The sequence below is a fragment of the Acipenser ruthenus genome, chromosome 14 (genome assembly GCF_902713425.1).
Source record: "Acipenser ruthenus chromosome 14, fAciRut3.2 maternal haplotype, whole genome shotgun sequence".
Lineage (NCBI taxonomy): Eukaryota > Metazoa > Chordata > Actinopteri > Acipenseriformes > Acipenseridae > Acipenser > Acipenser ruthenus.
Genome location: NC_081202.1, coordinates 19,845,574 through 19,861,519, shown reverse-complemented (window position 1 = coordinate 19,861,519; position 15,946 = coordinate 19,845,574). Strand labels below are relative to the sequence as shown.

General features: G+C 36.3%; 1 pseudogene; it reads right to left on the bottom strand.

Moving 5' to 3' along the window:
• Positions 1-562: 562 nt before the first annotated feature.
• Positions 563-15,177, bottom strand: LOC117420081 (solute carrier family 13 member 1-like; annotated as a pseudogene).
• Positions 15,178-15,946: the final 769 nt, after the last annotated feature.

The following is a 15,946-nucleotide window of genomic DNA, read 5'->3' as shown; positions in this document are numbered from 1 at the left end:
CCCTTTCCCGTCATTACACGATTTATTTACATTTGTGTAAACTTCAATGGCTTTGCAATAGTTTTTGACTGTTATCCACTGAATAGCTTCAATACAGTGAAACAACCATTTTCTGTATTGCTATCACTATTTGGTGTTTCCCCATTGCAAGACTATCTGGACCATATTTTCAAAGTGTTTACTCCAGTCTTTAATGAACTGTTATTTTTGGGTAGAGGTCACAATGGCTGTTAATTTGACAAAGCTAGAACCAAACAACTAAATAATGTAATCCAAGTTCCCTTGAGCACCCTCAGGGTGTTTGTTTTTCATTTTGTAACATTAACATGGATTTTTTTCTTTTAAATAATAGGAGTTAATTAAAGACTGGAGGGTGACTGTGTCTCAAACTAACCAGGTAAGAGGAGGATTATTTGAAACGCAGGAGAAGGAGCGAGCCGGAGACAGAGAACACTTTTTTCAAACAGTGTTCTACTAATATTAACATATTTTGTTTTTTAATTAAAATACACAATACATATTGTTATATGTTTTTGTTTACATACTTCAAGTGCTAGTAAGCATTAGTATGTGTATTTAATTTAAATGTAGGGTAACTTGATAATGTAGCCTACATTATTGATTTTTAGGACAGCTCTGGTACTTTTATTTTTTTTTTGTTACTACACCCCTCCTGCTGGCTTCATTAATGTGAGTGTCATTGCCTTGCTCCCCATTACATATCACTCAGCATTTATGGGCCAGTTATGTTGGCAGAGAAATGTGGTGGAGCCCAGGACGGATATGTCTCCAGATCAAAAAGAGGGACTCCCCATACTCGTACACCCAGCATGACAGCAAGAACTCCAATGATGTTAACTCCCAGTCCAGCCTTTACCTGAGGTCGAAAAAAACACAATCATTATCTGTCTTAGGTTATTTTATATTAAAAGCAAATACATTGAACATATAGGACTTACCATATCTATTACTTGTAGGTGACCATAGGTAAAGACAATGGCATTAGGTGGATTTGCCACTGGCAGCAAGAATGCAAATGATGTGCATAATGTAGTTGGTATCAAAATATAGAGAGGATTGACATTGATGGCTTCAGCCTGTCAGGGAAGAAAAGAGATGTACAAATAAATGAACCTCCTTAAATAGCCCAAGTTGACTATCTGAAACATACATTTCACATTTTCATTTGAGATAGCCATGAAGAAATGAAATACACTATCCACAAAGAACATTTATACAGATGCTTTCTGGTACCTTATTACAACAAAATAAATACTTACCAAGGGAGACAGTATAGGCAGGAATATTGTGATAGTAGCTGGATTGCTTGCAACTTCAGTCACGCTGGTTACAATTAAGCTAGACACTGCAATGGTTACCCAAATCGGAAGGGACCCTAAAGGAGTTAGCTTACTTCCGACCCACGCAGAAAGTCCAGAATCCTGCAAATGTAATGTATCTTGGAGTTAAGTGGTATATATCAAAAAGCTTTCAAGTCTGCATAGTTTAGCAGTTTTGATTATTGTCAATTAATACATGACTACAAGAGGAAAGAACAGAAAAGAACACATATGACAAGAATAAAAATAGCAAAAAAAGTTAATTTACCAGCATGTTCAGAGCTTGTTATCAGAACACCCATTAATAATCTGTTGACCAAACTGTATCATACATTGTGGCAGCCTTTAAGAGTAAGTAGCCGGTTTCATAAAAACCTGGCTACTAGCGTTATACGTCCTCACGTGTTGCTACAACTGTTTAAATAATGTACCTGTAATTTTTCTTTTCATTGTTAATATCCTGACAACCTTTTACACTTATAACTTTAAAGTCTGTTTCAAAGTCTGTTTTCAAAATGCCTGCTCAAGTGCACTGGGATTTGAGATCTGTCCTTTAAATCACTGCAAAAAACATAACAACAAGAGCTCTGGCCTTTCTGTTCCGTACCACATTGTGATAGGGGAGACCTGTGCTGGCTATCAGACGCAGGCATGATCCTGCAGGGGGGAGTTGGGAGCCCCGTGGGATCCGCTTGTCAATCATGGCAATGACACAGAGAGGTTGGGTGAGGGTGTGTCGCCTCTCTCTCTCTCTCTCTCTCTCTCTGAGTGGTCGGGAGGCTGGTCTTTGGGGGGGTCGCACAACCAATAAAAGTGACACTTTGCTGTTCCTTCGTTTTTGCCCTTCTAGGAGAAATGACAGCAGGAGCTGGTTTCAAAAACCTGGGGTATCGACCATAAAAACAGATCACCAGTGTCTGGAAGGGATAAGGGTCAAGCAAGACCGGCTGAGGAAGACAGCGGCATAAGAGCACCCTCTGCTGGAATAAATAAAACAGTGCACCCCAGTGGTGTTTCAAATAAACTTTCTGACTCCTGTGTTCAGTGAATTCCCCACACCCTCCCACACGCATCATAGATCATCATTGCTGTGTTACCTGTTTGACAATGTGGGCAGTAATCCTTACACTATCAGAAAAGAGCTGAAAAGAGCTTTGAAACAGACTAAAGTTATAAGTGTAAAAAGTTGTCAGGATGTTAACAATGAAAAGGTACATTATTTAAACAGTTGTAGCAACACGTGGGGACGTGTAACGCTATATTTTTTGGAACCCTGCTACTTGAGCTCTATCAATATTTTGGAAATTAAAAAAAAACAATAATAATACGTGGGTAAAAGTTTCTGTTTATCCTTTCTGTTCTTATAATTGTTTCTTGTCTATTGCGCATGACACACATTCCCTGAAAATGCAAGCAAAGTGGAACTAGCTGAGGCTGTGCATTACCTCAGTGCCCTGTGCCAGTGCAAACCCACCACCCACAAGGAGAGCAATTTGCCAGGGCATGCATGACTGGAATTCCTTCCATGTAATCAACGTAGTGTAGGACAAATCATCTGCAAGACAAAACCATTGTAAGGAAGGCCGCACTTAAGTTAACAGAAGAAATTCTGATGATTGGACAAAGTACAAAGTACTGTATATGCTAGTTTCCTCAGGCCAGATCTTATTATGCAAATAAACAGCTAGCAGGTGATTCCTGTGATATATTAATTACATTTTTATTTGAAGGCTTTGTAGTGAAGAAATTAATTATGAAGTTATTTTGTTAGAGCCATTTTGTCAAATGGCTTTAGCTTTGGAAGGAGCACTTTACATTGTAATCTTTAAAATACAGTATATAGTAATTAGTAGTTTTAATTGACAATAATTGGTATACACTTAGAAAGAGAACTTCATAAGAACAAAAAGCTACAAATGTGTAACACATTATATTTTGTGGGCTAACTATACAAGTTAGTTGTTACCTGGAAATATTTGTAAGGGAGAAATACTATTAGTATGCTGATTACAAGCAAGTTGATAGAGGGTCTCCTCTTAATGATAAAAAAATACCTACTATTTTTGCCAAATGAAGAGTTGGTTGGCATGTTTGCAGGAATGATGAAAAATAGAAGGCCAAGAATTAAAGCTGCAGTAGAATCTGTTGCATAACCCTTGTATCTATGAACACAAATCCATTTAATTAGCAGTGTGGTGTTAGTTGTAGTAATAGCAGTTTATTTGCAACTATATACTATTCCTAGTCTTAAAAAAAATAAAGATGTAGGTAGGGCCATGCTTATTTAAACGGGCACATTTGTATTAACTGTCAACAATTAGCTTACTAAAATGTTAATTTATAAATAGTTTACTATTGTATATATCAACTAACTATAAACAATGAAATATATGTGTTAACATGTTAGTAAGCTAGTTATTAAGAATTGGTTAGATATGTGTGTTGAATCTTTTAACCTTTCATCTTTTATTGAAACAGACCTAAGATCGTTTTACCTAAACCAAACTTGCCTTAGCCTGATAGATGTTAATACCTGATAAGGGACTAGTTCATATAAGGAGATGGAAATAAATGTACAGTTATAGATTGATGACTATTCCTGAACCAGCTGATGCACAATACAAAGAAACATATAACATATTGTATAATAATATAATAAATATTCTAAAATGATACCAACATTAGTTACATGTCAAAGTCATTTCATGAGCTTATTCCATTGGAAAAGCCATATGGTGCTTTGTTATGCTTTAAAAGAAAATGCAAAAATAAACACATCACTGATATGCTATGCTGCCTTCATTATAAGGAGTATAAGTCACTCATACTGTACATAACTATGAATACCCAATGTTTAGCTTTCAGTTCTTCATATGTTCAGTACCTTAGATATTCAGTAACTGCTCAACCTACATTTACTACTGCTGAGTCTGCTGAATTTTGTAGATTATCACCATTTTTCAGACCCTTCAACAATTTGACATTGTATCTCTACAAATTCTAGGCTGGCTCTGGTGTCATAAATTGCATTGATCTTTTTTATGGTAGACACAGTACTGCATCTCTTTTGTGATGAAGTGAAATAAAAGCAGATATTATACTTTATTTGAAATGGATACTGTGTAGCATTCATAACACTTTCTTACAATTTTTGTAGTTGTGTTGTCATAACATTAGTTACTATTGTTGATGCAAAAATGATAGATCTCAATAATTACAGAAAAGGTGTTAAAGTGTTACCAAACAGGCTGTCCATAAGATTTCATCACACAGAACACAATACGGTTTTTTTTCTTCTCTTTTTCTTAGATTAGTTTTAACATAATATATATATATATATATATATATATATATATATATATATATATATATATATATATATATATATATATATATATATAATTAATCATATAATTTCTAATTAACCATTTTCTCTCTTCTTTGCATTGGTGGCACAGTTGCTGGGAGCCGGGGGTCCTCTTTGGGGGCAAGTGGAGCTCACTTCCCAACCTTAGAGGCCGACAACGTTGTCTAGAGAGAGGAAGGTTTAGTTTTCCATTCTCCTACTTAAATCTATTCATTTGCACCCGTGCCAGTCTCCCCCTTCGGAAAGCAAAGCTTGCTCCCAACTTTCAAGTTAGTCATTGACTCAACTTATCGAAGGTGACTCTTACAGCTGGTGGGGAGACCCCTGGCCCTCTTCATGTGTTTATTTCTTTATTCTCTTTTCCAGTGCTTTTGTTCTCCCTGCATAGATTGCGAGGCTCTCCATGCAGCCTCGGAGCGTCAACCGAGTCTGACCTCTCTCAGTTAGACGTCTCAGTAAGCCAGGGAGACCTCTATCCTTCCTTAGTTTCCCTTGGGGGAAGTTCCTCGATTCCTGTCCTTGGAGGCCTATTCTGTTGCTAAAGTCACAAGCACTTAGTCTCTTTATTGTAGTACTCCCTTTACGCAGGCCTGGTTCCTGCCTCGTGAAATGGCTACAAGTCACACAAATGCACTTGAATTCATCACATTCTAATGACAGTACGTTTAGATTATAATTATATATGACTACTACAGTGGCCCTGATGTGCTAAACACATTCAAACTACAAAAAAAGCACATACAGATTAGAAAAAAGAAACACATACCAAGTTATGTTGGACCTAAATTACAAAACACATACACACCAAAAAAATAAATAAAAACACATACAAATGTATTAATGAGCCACGGCTGCCGTCTAGACAACCACTTAGTTTTCAATGTCTTAGTTTAACAATGGCAGTGTGTACTGAGTATGAGTCACTGCTCCACTTAAAATGAAACCATATATTCATTCAGTATTATCTTTTGGGTTGGAAAAACTTTGTCTGTGTTATTGATTCCTACAATGAAATTTTAAACTTATAACCCGACTTGGTGTAGTTTCACAAATCAACACGCAATGTGATTTAATTTGTATGTGGGGGGTTTTCTGGTTTGTATGTGTTTTGCACTTCAGGACCAACATACATGTATGTGTTTATTTTTTTCTAACATGTTACATGTGTCGAATTTCATGAATGGCATTCTACATACTTCATTTTACCTTAGCAGTACACACAACAAAAAATTATGCAAAAGGATCTTGTTCTTAAAAACAATTTGATGCTCTGTAGCCTTCTAAAGTCACTATTTTGTCTCCTTTAATTTGTATGTGAAGACTTGACAAATTGACTTCTATTATAGTGTATATCAAGTTTGAATCTTGACCTGTGCACAATTCTAGCACAACCTTTAGTTTACTGTACAAATGTATGTGAGCTCTAGCCTCTTGTTATAATTGGGGATTAAAACCTCATAACTAAAATACATTTAAAACATATTGTTTTTACTTACTGAGGAAAGAGTGATGACCATCCAGGAACAAATCCAGGATCTCTTGTAAGCCAAAGCAGCGCCATTAAGATAAATATAACAAGTGTGACAAGTTCCTGATTGCTGGAAAAACAAAAACATACGTTTATTGTTCTGTTTTCTTTATGACATGCTTCCTCGTTTTATTATTTATGGGAACTATTACCTTATTGAACCAAGTTGTTTATATTGATCTTCTATGATTTTTGCAGAGGCTTTCTCTTTTTCTGATTTGTCCTTAGCACATTTGAACATTCCGGAAAAGCTGTAGGTTAAAAACAGAAAATAATAATCGATATATAGAAAGTTTTAAACAAAGTGATTATTTTTCCCTTTACACATGAAACAAGACATTGTAATACAGGAGCATCATATAAGGTGAATGTTTAAACCACAGTGGCTCCAGTCCATCTTGCATTTCTAGCATAAAAGTGATATAATTGCACTGATCTTACTCTCAGTGTTTTAATACTTCTACCTTTAGTGGCTACTAAATTTGACGTCACATTCCACAGTGCAGCTTCTACTTTGAACAGTAGTGCGAACACACCCGAGCCATGCTGGGTAGGCTCGGCTCCTCGTGTTCTAGTGTGAAAAGGCTATAATTGTTCGCATGCCTCAACAAGAAGAAGGAAATACTTACTCGAAGCCAAGATAAAGCCAGTGCAGCCAGACCCAGGATAGAATCAGAATGATAATAGTTATCGGGAAAGTGAGAACAAACCAAGTTCCAAAGTTAATGCACTGACAATCTGGGTAACGGCTAGGAGAAAAAGAAAACTGATTAAGGCAAATTATTCAATTGTATGGGTATTGCCTGACAATTAAACTGTGGCTTTATATTAATTACATTTTTTTTAAAAAGCTGCTTGAAGGGAAATAACAAAATGATCCACTTTACTGGTATCTAAAGCCTTCTGACACACTAAAGGGGCAGCTTATAAGCAGAAAATAAATGTACCAGTATTATTGAATTAGTCAACTCAGGTTGCATCTGATACAGTAAATTCAAATTATAGTAAATTCAAATTATTTTAAACACATACTTATTGATGTGTTCAGCAAAAATAAGGTTGGTGGATGTTCCTGTTAATGTGCTCAATCCTCCAATGGTGCAGGAATATGCAATGCACAGCGACATTCCTTTGCACATCATATGATCTTTCTTGCTTATGTATTTTCCTTCCATCTCTGGTTTAGGCACCTAAAAAAATGTAGTTGTGGAGATAAACTATTTTGTTTACTTTTTGTCAGTAATGTCGTGAGGTTGAAACAACACTGAGCTTTTTATAAGCCTTAGATACCATGCAGGAAGGATGTGCAAAATGTAATGCCCCATATTGAAAACAAATGCACACTTTGGTTTTGTTTATAATTAAGCAGCAACCTTACGCATAGTTTAATTCAAAACAAGTTATATTTACATACATTATAATCATAAACTATTAAAAGATAAATATCAATATAAAATTTGCAAAACACTTGCAGCACTTATTCTGGGGCACAGCTGGCTGGCCATTACAAATCCACGACTTATTTCAGTAAAATAATGCATCCTACATGTATTTTGGACACTGTAATTTAGTTTTGCATAGTTAGTAAGAAAATCTGTGGTGTTTGTATTATCACTGGAGGGCTCAAATCATAGATTGTAATGAACTGAGTCACATGGATCCAAAGGACGTAAACTGATCTTGAATCTGATAAGCAACAGGTATAACTAGATGGTAACTTTACAAGTAAAGTTGTGGGGCTTGCTTTAGGGAAAGTGGTCAAAATGTCAGTTGTTTATAAAAAGTTAGAGAAAATTGAGTTGATGCGGTTACTAAAACAGCTGTACCTCTTGATTGGTAAAAGTTATCTGTTTTGATTTCAGATTTGAATAGCAGAGAAGTAGAGGAAGATTCCAATACTCTAACTTTTTGTCTTACTTGTTGGGAAAGTGGTCAAAGTAGCTGATTTGTGTCAAAAGTTACATCGTTTACAGTAAATAGAATGTTGGAAGTCTGGGAGTTTTTAAACAATGGGGAGCTTTAGAATGTTGAAAAAAGTCCCATTAAAGTGAATGAAGATGAACAAAAAAGGACAAAAAGCTTAATAGTTTAAAAAGTATAAAAGATATCAAAAAATTTTAAAGTTTGAACGGCGTTTCTAACTTAAATGGTGTAAGAGAAGTAGCGTGCCAAAGAAGAAGAAGAAGAAGAAGAAGAAGAAGAAGAAGAAGTATGTCGAAGATTTAAAGTGGGGACTCTTGTTTCGCAAGCCCCACTAATTATTCAACATTTCCCTACACAGTTCTTCAGTCTCATATTATCAATGTTTGGATGGTTGCACAGCTATTCCACCAAGTGTGATGTCACCCTTAATGGCTTTGGCTCCCTTTCTTAGTAGAAGAAACCTTTCGGGGGGGGGGGGGGGGGGTCAGTTCTTTTTTTATTATCTTTGGTAGAGTTGTGTTATGAAAGTCTTGAAAACAATATTTTAGACTTAATATTCAATCATTTTAAATGACACTTACCGATCTTTGTGGAGACGTATCCTCCGGGTCTATTTTGCACACAGTATTATGTTCAACTCCATTGCTAAATATTAAGACAAATAAAATGTATAAATGCTGAAATAAAATAAGCATTATTGCCTGTAAACTAACAATAAAATATAATAAAGCTACACTACCTTACTGCCTCTGTGTTATTTTCATGTTTTACTTCATCCTCTGTGAAAATATGATTTTAAATTATTTCACTTTCTTTAATACATGTGTAAAATGTTTATAATGTATTATAGCAAAGATATGTACCATCAAGTTGTAGTCCTAAATTTGATGTTCCATCCATATTTTCCATCTGCATAGCATTAACCTCAGCTTCAGCATTTAGAATCTGCTGAATAACAGCCTCAACAATTGGCATCACCATGGCAGCAGTGGAGGTGTTACTAAGCCACATAGACAGGAAGGCAGAACTGATCATGAACCCCAGCATAAGCCTGAAAAACAAATAAGAATTGTTAGCATTTTAACAAATTGTGCAGGAATGCAGTGATTTTACAGCCTTGACTTAACTCAAAAACAAACTTTTATTGGTACAGTCTAGACAGCTCTACAACATGAAAGTCTGCCTCTTGAAAGGTGCTTACAAAAGGCCTAGCAGCTTACTCCCTGATTATCTATCACAAGTCTATACTGTGATTAGTATTCTTTACCATGGTAAAGATGTATTCTTTACCATGGTAAAGAATACTAATTTCTCAAAAGACTCCGTGCCCATCAAATGTAAATATCCAGTTGACTGACCAATAAACTCACAGCAGTGCTTTCCACACATCCCTTAATATTAATTTACTATGATAGCTGAATAAAAAAACACACTAATAATGCCTTGAAATAGAATAACTCATTTATGTATTTTTGCTATCTTTAAATATGAGATGATAAGTTAAAAAAAAAAAGATGCAATGCAATACTCTATGAAGAAGTTTATGCAAAGTAAGGTTAAGCTATTTAATCGTTATGCTCATTTTTAGTAGTACAAGTAACATTTTATCACAGGTGCACAGTCTAGGTTTGCTAGAATTTGGATAAACTTGTCTTACCAACCCAGGTTGACTCCTACCAGCATAACCATCCTCAGAGCAATGCGTTTGTGCAAATTCCACTTTTCAATCGACGTGGCCAAACAAACAACCCCAATTAGCAAGAGATGAAAGTCTTTGAAATATGCTGAGGCCACCTGCAACGATCACACAAAACAGTTTGAATCAGACTATAGACACATCAAAAACATAAACTTAAAAAAAAAAAAAAATACCATTTTATTATGTACAATTATAGTACATGGTTAGGTGTTTAAGTTTTTTTTACCGTTTTGGATTTCATAATGCCAAACAAAGGAAACATCAGGGCTGGGATGAGAGCAGTCACTGCAAGTGGCATTGCTTCTGTTACCCAGTAAGCAGCAACTACAAACAGTGTGTAAGCACATTGTGCTTCCTAGGAAAGTACAGAGAACAGAAGTACATGTCAACAAGGGCTGAATATCACGTATCCACGAGTTCTTAAGCTGCTCTTCAGTAGACTTTTTTAACATGGGCTAGATCAGCCAAAGTGTCTTTATTGAAGTAACAGGCAGTGTCATCTAGTGACTGGCCACTTATGAGGTTTCCTTTAGTTTTTCTTGTACACCTAATATTATTATTAAAGTCATTTTGTCTAGTCTAGCCTATGTTACATATTTCTATTGCAGGCAGCTAGAACTAAAGTACCTTAACACAGACATTGCAATAAGAAGCACACACAATTTCAATAAGAACCACACATAATAATTAAAAACATCATACAAATATAAGGGAAGAGTATATCAAAAAATGAAATATGATGCTTCTGACTCTTTAATTACATTTGCGAACCATTGGTTCTTCTATAAAATACATATTGTGTAAGAATTCATCAGTGCCACCAAAAATTATAGGAGGCTGTGTGGTCCAGTGGTTAAAGAAACAGGCTTATAATCAGGAGGTCCCTGGTTCAAATCCCATCTCAGCCACCAACTCATTGTGTGACCCTGAGTAAGTCACTTAACCTCCTTGTGCTCTGTCTTTTGGGTGAGACGTAATTGTAAGTGACTCTGCAGCTGATGCATAGTTCACACACCCTAGTCTCTGTAAGTTGCCTTGGATAAAGGCGTCTGCTAAATAAACAAATAATAATAATAATATAGTTTTCCAGTTCTTCTCCAAGGTAACACTGCTATAGCTAACAGGAATTATAGGTCTCTTAAATAAATTCTTTGTTTTTAGGTTTTTAGTGGTTAATTCAAGACTGAAATACTGTAATTTGAGGACTGTAATGCACACCCTAAGTATGACACATATCGCTTCTATAACACGCTCCTCTGGCATACCAAGTTTTTTTTTCAAGTTTTCTGTAATTCTGTAATTGCTAGGAGTCGGCATGTCACTTCCTGGAATCGGTAATTCGGTGTCTGAGGACTGAGCAAATTCTGCGCAACTGTGCTCCGTTTAAAAAATAAAAATAAAAAATGTATTTCTTCTTATTTGAACAGCCTACATTGCTTGCCTATTGTAGTCTGCTTTCTAACCTACAGCATCTGCTGTTTGTGTTTGTTCCTCTGTTTTTGCAGCTAAAAAAACAATGAGAGAGAAAAGAGAGTCGCTTCCTACACCGGGGCACGGCGCTGCAGTACCAGCTGTCGAGTCAACGCCGCTGGGCATACCTTGCCTTCCGAATGACCTTTTTTTTGTTTACCCTACCTTTCAGCTCAGCTGTGTGTCAGTTTTTAAAAAAACAGTATACTCTTCATTCTGTCTCTTTTTGTGTATAGTCTGTAGGCAGTGCACCACACCGCAGCTTGGTGCCCCCAGTGCCACAGAGCCTCACCCCCCCCCAGTACTGGCATTGAGAAGCTAGGACAAGAGCGCTGCATCAGTTTGACCAGTCTGAGGTTAGAAAGAGAAAATGGGGAAGCTCCAAGCCCTCCGTACAGTCGATACAATGCTACCGGTGTGGAGAAGATCATGCACCTGATGTCTGCCATTTCAAAAAGGCAGAGTGCCACTTTTGCAAAAAACGGGGGCATATTGCTCGAGTGTGCCACAGGAAAACACTGGACAAGAATAAAATACCCCTTGCCAAGCGTAAAGTCGGGTTAAGTGCATACCAAGTTACTGAGCCCCAAATCCCTGCTTCAGAGGGAGAGGAGGCAGCATACTCTCTGTTCACTGTGCGAACGCGGTCCCGTAGACTGGACATTCAAGGTAGAGTCCTCCGCAGTCAAAAAAGGATGAAGCAGAAAGTACGACAGCCGGCTCGAGTACTAGCCACAGGGTCAGCTGTTTGGGTGAAGAATTTCACTGGGAAGGTAAAATGGCTACCTGGTTCCGCTATCGCCCAGTCAGGACCCCTTTCTTACAAGGTTGAGGTGGCCGGTAATACGTCAATACATGTAGACCATCTCTTGGCCAGGCAGGCGTCCACTGCGGTCTCCGAGTTTGGCCCAGGGTCTGACAGCATGCCTACTGAATTGGTCTCAGTTCCCCTGGAAGGTTCCAGTGACAGCCCCATCACATCAAGTTTTCAACCTAACCCAGCATCAGCAGGGCCTGCTACTCCTGTGTTGGCTGCACCATTGTCAAAACCCTATTGCTGCCTTCCCTGTGCACGCTACTATATATATATATATATATATATATTTTCTGAAGAGAAATCTCAACTTTCATTTCTGTGTCAATGTACATATTCTTCATTAGAGTCAAAAATTTGATTACATTTCAGTTTACTGTCCGGGAGCCAATTGAGCATTTCCAATCAGTCCTAATCAATAGATAAGTAAAATGCAGAAGCTTGAGATTATGCATGGCTACTAAAGGGAATGTGTCTTGTGGGATGCAATGCCCAGTTTGTATTAAAAACACGTGTATGACACACTGAGTGTACTAAAAGAGTCTTTATTAAGCACAACTGAACAAAATTACAAAACCGTTTAGTAACGCGAGTTAACAAAAAATATGCTTGAGTTACACAACACTTGGTCAGAAAGGAGATCCTTAACGTTACATTAACTCCAAATAAACTGTACAGGAATAACAGAAAGAGGGACGTTTTGATTCTTGTTTTTAAAATGTCTTTACTTACCTTCTTATTAGTATACTTACATTTGTTCTACACACAAAACATTGAATGTGCTAATGGAACAGCGGATTAGTATACAACTGAACAGAATCTTAATAATGGGATCATTATTATTATTATTATTTATTTCTTAGTAGGCGCCCTTATCAAAATACATTTCAAGAATCACAGTACAAGTATTAATACAATTAAGAGCAAGATAAAATACGACTTCGGTTCTAGCAAGTACAAGTATATGACAAAATACGATTGAATAACTGAGCAGACAACAGTGTCAGTGATAGTTACATCAGGATATAATTAAATACAGAATACTACAGATTAAATAACACTTGTGACAGATTTTACAGTACTCTAAAGTACAGGATTAAATGCAGTAAAATAGGGAGCAGATAAGAGCAAGTAAAGCGCATTTATATTAAGGAAGACTGATACGTGGCCAGATGGAAAATTAGTTCTACAGGTGCTGTCTGAAGTCAAGATTAACTGAACAGAACTAAGCTTGGAGAAACAAACCAAGTGCCTAGGTTTTTGGATATGGTGTTACTTGTAAAGTGACTCATTCTTTTTCATTGACCAGCAGAAAGTTAACCCGAACGCTACATCCATTCTCCTGCCTCTTAACTGTATTTAGAAAAAGATTAACACATGCTTATACCAAACCAATACACGTGAAACAATACAGAAGCTTAATATCAACATCAATATTAATTGAAGTAAACGTTCTCTAATTAAAACTGCGAGATATAAACAGATTTTACGAATCTAGTATAGGCTAGTAGATTCAGTTTCCGATCACAAATACGCTTGCTAATTTACCTTCTACTTCATAAATATAACCCTCGATCCAATTGCTGTACCCTTTCTGCTGTATGTTTTTTGGAATGCTCGCATTATTATCTGCCCAATTATCAATTTCGTCAACTTATTTGAGGAACACATATTAAAGATTTCGTCCAGATAGTGATATTATCAGTAGCTGCGGCGGCCATGAGTCAGTTGCTCGCACACCGAGCCTCGTTTTCAAGCAAACATGGCCGCTGCGTGAATAAGGTATATGCAGTACTGACTGTCCCACCCCCTAGTACAGCCTCAGGTCACAGAAAGACAATACAGCAGGCTGCTTAAAACATTGTTGTCATTTGAACAGTAAACAAGAACGTTAACCGTTTTGGAGTATTTTTTGTAAATGTTATTTGTCTAAGGACGTGTTTTTGTTGTTTGTTTGTTTTGTTTTGTTTTGCTGGCTAAGTGCAATGCACACAGGACGGCGAAGGAATACAAAAAAATAACTATCTATAGAAGGAAGATACGTAGTTTGCGTCGGTTGCGTTGTGCAGTAGTTCATTTTTAATTTTTTTCCCGTACTTGTCTGGCATGTATTGGCCCCTGAAATAGGTGAATTTGACGGTGACTCCTTAATTTCCCGATTTCCGCAAAATCGTGATTTAGGTAGACACCTATGTATATTTAAAAACCACCGGCACCAGCATAAGCTAAAATAACTACTTCCGGTATCTTTGGATATCTGTATTCACGTTTTTTTTGTAGTTGCTCTTATCTGAAAGCATTTTCATCCATTCGTCTTACTTACTAGGTGCTTATATGTTCAGCAAGTATGTTTAGTATAATTTATCTGCTCTCGGTTGAACACGCTTACATGTAATTGTTTACTGTATTCTCTATTTTTTGCTCTTATAAATAAAATACATAATAATAATAATAATAATAATAATAATAATAATAATAATAATCTGAAAGTTTCAGAAAGAAAATAGTGAAGCCTAAGTGTCATTTGTACTGCTACCTATATTAACTGATACATGATGTTACAAGCTCTCTTTAAAACAAATGAAATCCAAAGTTCTCAGCTATGGTACTTTATATAAAGGTACCTAATAATAATAATAATCATAATAAAAATAATCCCATTTTTAAGATTATGTTCAATTGTATACTAATCCTAATTTGTTAACTCACGTTACTAAACGTTTTTGTAATTTTGTTCAGTTGTGCTTAATAAAGTCTCTTTAGTACACTCAACACTAAAATATAAATCCTAGGAAATGCAAGTGAAAGTTTATTAACCTCTGTAAAACTGGTAGATTAACCTTAAAATGCACACATTGTACTGCACTTATTTTAATTCCTGCTAACTTTCTTCACCGCATTATGTAACAATATAATACACTAGCATTCTCTTACTTTTGTATCAATGAGTAATGGAAGTGGTAGCAGCAGCAGTGGAGTGAGCACAATAATGAGGATCCTGCGGAAAGTCCAGAGTTTGGTGAAAAAGCCCATCTTCTGTCTTTAGCCAACATCTGGTCCTTCCAGTCATTCACAGATTTTAAATACTCAAGCTTGATTAATTTTTCTCTAAATGGTCACCTTTACCCTCAGCACAGATTCAAATGAAGTTCTAGTTAACAATAAATCTTTATTGTTTTTGAGTCATTATAGAGTCTATGCTTGCTGTGTATGTGTCCTTTATTACAACACATATGATATGGACAGTTCAGGCTCTTTTCTCCTTTCTATATATATATATATATATATATATATATATATATATATATACAGTACTGTGCAAAAGTTTTAGGCAGATGTGAAAAAATGCTGTAAAGTAAGAATGCTTTCAAAAATAGACATGTTAATAGATTATATTTATCAATTAACTAAATGCAAAGTGAGTGAACAGAAGAAAAATCTAAATCAAATCCATATTTGGTGTGACCACCCTTTGCCTTCAAAACAGCATCAATTCTAGGTACACTTGCACAAAGTCAGGGATTTTGTAGGCATATAGTCAGGTGTATGATTAAACAATTATACCAAACAGGTGCTAATGATCATCAATTCAATATGTAGGTTGAAACACAATCATTAACTGAAACAGGAACAGCTGTGTAGGAGGAATAAAACTGGGTGAGGAACAGCCAAACTCAGCTAACAAGGTGAGGTTGCTGAAGACAGTTTACTGTCAAAAGTCATACACCATGGCAAAACTGAGCACAGCAACAAGACACAAGGTAGTTATACTGCATCAGCAAGGTCTCTCCCAGGCAGAAATTTC